General features: G+C 35.0%; 1 protein-coding gene across 9 annotated transcripts in view; it reads left to right on the top strand.

The window, feature by feature from the left end:
- Window positions 1–1,648, top strand: part of LOC106877917 (cadherin-87A) — a 222,610-nt gene extending 220,962 nt beyond the window's left edge. For 7 of the 9 annotated variants that reach the window (XM_089347726.1, XM_089347727.1, XM_089347725.1 and 4 more), the window contains one exon: window positions 1–1,648. This exon is cut by the window's left edge and continues 697 nt beyond it. The gene's annotated coding sequence lies outside the window, so the exon portion shown is untranslated. The other 2 variants (XR_016240751.1, XR_016240750.1) reach the window with 1 other exon arrangement.
- The last annotated feature ends 2,845 nt before the right edge of the window (window positions 1,649–4,493 follow it).

Here is a 4,493-nt window from a genome sequence, read left to right as displayed (position 1 = left end):
TTTGGAACATCATCCTCACAGTATGTGGCTGAGCATTATCCTAATGAAAGAACATCTTTTGTCTTGAAACCAAAGATGGTCGTTTTTCTTTGTGTGCTGGTGTCAATGAATGGTAGAATGACCAAATGCAAGCTTCTCTGGTAGTTCCTCAACAGTTACAATGGGATTTTGTTCCACCAGAGTTTTTGCAGGATGTCTTCATCAAGCTGTACAGATCTTCCAGGACAAGGTTCATCTTCTAGGCTGTAGTTTCTGGCTCGAAATTTCTGGAACCTTCATTGACACTGGCTTACGCTTATTGTCCGATCCCCATATACTGCATTAATATTCCTCGCACATTCCATTGCATTGTTGCATTTATTGAACTCATAAAGCAAAATATGCTGAATATTCTCCTTTGTCACTTCCATTATAGCTTTGAAAAAATAACTGTTAAAATTACTACCTGCTTTTATAACAAGTTGATGCATTTAGTTTATCTGGTCCCTCTCTGACTTTTAGTTCATGCAATCGAAAAAAACGCATTATTTATGGGATGACCCAATATATAGTATAAATAGAAGTTGAAAATGCACTGAGAGTAGTTAAAATGTCTCTTTATTATATTTAAAAATTTAACTGGTTTCACAGTTTACACTGATTTTCAAATAGTTGAAATAGAAAGATGTGGCCTATGTTGCCACTTTCTATTTCAACTATTAGAAAATCAGTGCAAACTGTGAGACCAGTTAAATCTTTAAATATAAGAAAAAAAATATTTTAACTATTCTCAGTACATTTCCAGCTTCTATTTTTTCCTACATTTCTACTCTTGTGGAATAAATTAATTTTGTTTTCTCTCTCTCTCTCTCTCTGTGTGTGTGTGTGTGTGTGTGTGTGTGTGTATGTGTGTGTGTGTGTGTGTGTGTGTGTGTGTGTGTGTGATTGTGTGTGTGTGTGTGTGATTGTGTGTGTGTGTGTGATTGTGTGTGTGTGTGTGTGCATGCGTGCGATCTATTTTTATAATTAACCACTTTTTATAATATTACATAAAATTTTTATCATGATTATTCAAAAGCATTTCATAGTTGTTAAAATATCTATAGTGTAATATATTGAAGTTATTCAGCTTTTAAGTCATCATCTTATCTTGAGAGCCAAGCATGACTTTTTTAGCTATGTGTTATTTTAAATTTATCATGGAATTGTCTACCATACAACAGCCAAAACAGGTTGAACTCCATCTGTATCAGTTCTTTTGTCAAAGCTGATTGAGAAGGAAAGATACTTCAGGCTCATATGAAGATCTGAACTGAGCATTGCAAGCTAATGAATCTCTTATTATTAATTACTTAATATTATTCTTACTTTCTATGATGTACTGTAATAACACCAAAGTACCTATTTCTAAATAAAATGACTAAGTCAGCCATTTACAGGTTAAAAATCTTGGCAATGTATATGGCTGATGATGGTATATTAATCAGCAGCCTCTTGATAGATAGTCTAACGCCCTATAAGCTCAGCCAAGCAGCATTTTTTACATCAGCAGTGCAAGGAACTGTGGTAAGAATTTTTGATTGAGTGTTAATTTTGTAAATAGAATTTTTAACAAAAATATTTGTATATCCTGAAAACTGTGTAAAAATAAATTTATTTAAAAAAGTAACTATGTCTCCAATTATTATTATTGTTTTATTCCTATATCACTGATAAATCAGTTTACACAAATAGATGGAGTTTTGAGCTTCATAGATAACCAAGAGCTGAGATGAATGGCAAAACACAATATAACCTACCCATCATGGTGAAACAGGTTCTGGATCATGATGTATATATATACAACTGGATCCCTTGCCAATGTGTCATTGTCAAACCTTCCCTATCTCCTCATCACTCTTCTAACAAATTCACTCTTCAGCTGCTATAATTAAATGAGAGCAGAACTACATAATTCATATCTTTCTGTGCTACCAGTTATCACCCCCACTATCTGGAACCACTTTCAATTAAAATTTATCGTGGAATTGACTACTATACAATGGTCAAAACAGGCTGAACTCCATCTGTATCAGTTCCTTTGTCGAAGCTGATTGAGAAGGAAAGATACATTTGCCCCCATTCTTTAGATTATTCCTTTTCACTCACATTTTCCATCGATCGCCCTTATTCTGTGTTACTACTCCCTCTCCATTGAATCATTTCATGCAGACTACCTACACTCCTGTCGCTATACATCCTTACCTCACTCCCTGCACTCTCAAAACTTTTAACTCTCTGCCTATCATCTCTCTATCTTTCATCCTTCCTCCACCTATTATTATTATTATTATTATTATTATTATTATTATTATTATTACTATTATATGTTTGGTTTTTGATTTGTATTTGTAGAAGTTGACTCCATGTCTCACCCAGAGACCTCAAGAGACCAGTTAGAAGTTCAAGTTGGTGTCAAGACTAGGGTGCCAAATATTTGGTTTTGCACAGAATATTGTTCTAGAGAATGTCTGTCAAAACAAGTAAATTAGAAATTTGATTTTAAAATAATTTGATTATAAGATGACAGTAAAAGGTGTTTGCAGTTATGTACATTTAAGAGTATATTGATACTGTTTACAGATTAAAATATTTTGTGGATTATATAGACAATATTTTACGTAGGATATGGGCAGTTCCCATGAGCACTATTTTTTTAATTTCTTCCATTTTGGGATTTCCTAGTATCTGAGCTAGGTAGCAATCAGCCTCTTTTGTTATCAGTCCTAGGGCACCTATGACAACAGATATTGTTTCAGTCTTTAGGTTCCACATTTTGCCAGTTTCTATTCCAAGATCTTTATACTTTCTCAGTTTTTGGTAGGTCTTGACTTACATTTATGTTGATTGAGACAGTCATATCGATGAAGAAGCATGAGTTTTGTCTGAAGACCTTCAATATCCGGCCTATTTGCATCTATCTTTCTGTCAGTTTGAACTGTCAAATTCCAAAGGATTGAGATGTGGTCATTTTCAAGCACTGGAGGTGGTTTGTGTTCCCACCAGTTTTAATTGTGGGGCAGGTCTAAGTCTTTGCAAATTACCCAGTGAATATACTGTGCAGCTCTATCATGCCTGTTGAGATACTCTGTAGGTGCAAGAAGGCTGCACAAGGCGACAACATGATCAATGGTTTCATTTTGTTGTTTACATACATGACATGTTGGGATACTGCTGTTCTTTAATATGTTGGCTTGGTAACTTCTTGGGCTGCTATGATTAAAACCCATCTGTCTCTGATTTTAAGTCAGAAGATACTAACCATTGATGGGTGAGAGCTTTGTCAACATCAGCATTATTAGCTCTCTTTGGGTATTTGCCACTGAGAGGTTTTTCTTGCTATTTATCAGTAAGAATATTTAAAGCAAAAGATCTAGTAAGGGTTTTCAAATGCTTAGCTTTTTCTGTGCTTGTTTCCAGTACATCTATTTCTGGGGTTTGTTGCATTTGAAATTCACTTCGATATTTCTTTGCTTGTTTTGTTACTGAGTATGATGTTTTCTTGTTTCCATGCTTTAAGACAAGTTTTAACATCCAGTCATCAGAATTTTTCAGGTAAGTGTTTAGGCCAATTGTGACAATGTTCATTGTTAATTCCAGTTGTAAAAGTCCACAGCCACCCTGTTTTCTTGGCAGGTATAGTCCTTCAATATCTACCTTAGGGTGGTGCATTCTATTCATTGTTAACAGTTTTAGTATTTTTCTGTCAAGCCAACAGATTTCAGTAACTGACTAGTTAATAATATTGAAACTGTAAGTCATGACCAGTATGGCTAAAGCATTAATCACTTCGATCATGTTTCTTGCATTCAGTTCTGTCTTGAGTATTACCTTAACCCTGGAATAATATTCTTTTCTGATCTTTTCCCTCATCATTGAATGTTTGATTCCATCACCTTTCAATACCCATAAGTATTTGTAGCTCTCCACTGGTTCTAACTCCTTTATAGCATTCTGTTGTTCAGGGTTAATGTTGAAAGAATTTTGATAAAGGTAGCTTTTTACACATTTATTTAGGCCAAATTCTACCCTTATGTCATCACTGAACAGTTTTACAATTGCCAGTAAACCCTGTAGTTGTTGGTAATTTTTTTGCACAGAGCTTTATCATTATTGAGTGAGGGAGCAATGCATGCTATCAAAGTGACACTGGGGTAAAATATATGAAACCCAGTATACCTATCATGACTATTCTTCTGATAAGGGTACACCAGGCACATGGATCACAACCATATGTGTGCAACATGGTAATCTCATATCAAGACAAATAACACGTGACCTTGCAGGTGGAGCCCAGTTAGAATTTTCTTCAGGTTAGAGTAGCCTATCCTGCTCAAAAGGTCCTTGAGTAAGGGTTGTTTCAGGATGTTTAATAAAACACCAACATTTCCAAAGGTGAATTATTCAAACCCAAAGAATTCCTCTCAGCACATAGCTATGATGCTCCCTCACTACTTCTGCTCAGGATCAGAGAT

This window comes from Octopus bimaculoides, chromosome 2 (assembly GCF_046866305.1).
Source record: "Octopus bimaculoides isolate indiv1 chromosome 2, ASM4686630v1, whole genome shotgun sequence".
NCBI classification, from domain to species: domain Eukaryota; kingdom Metazoa; phylum Mollusca; class Cephalopoda; order Octopoda; family Octopodidae; genus Octopus; species Octopus bimaculoides.
The sequence above is the reverse complement of the archived record's forward strand: the minus strand, read 5'-3'. Positions and strand labels throughout refer to the sequence as shown.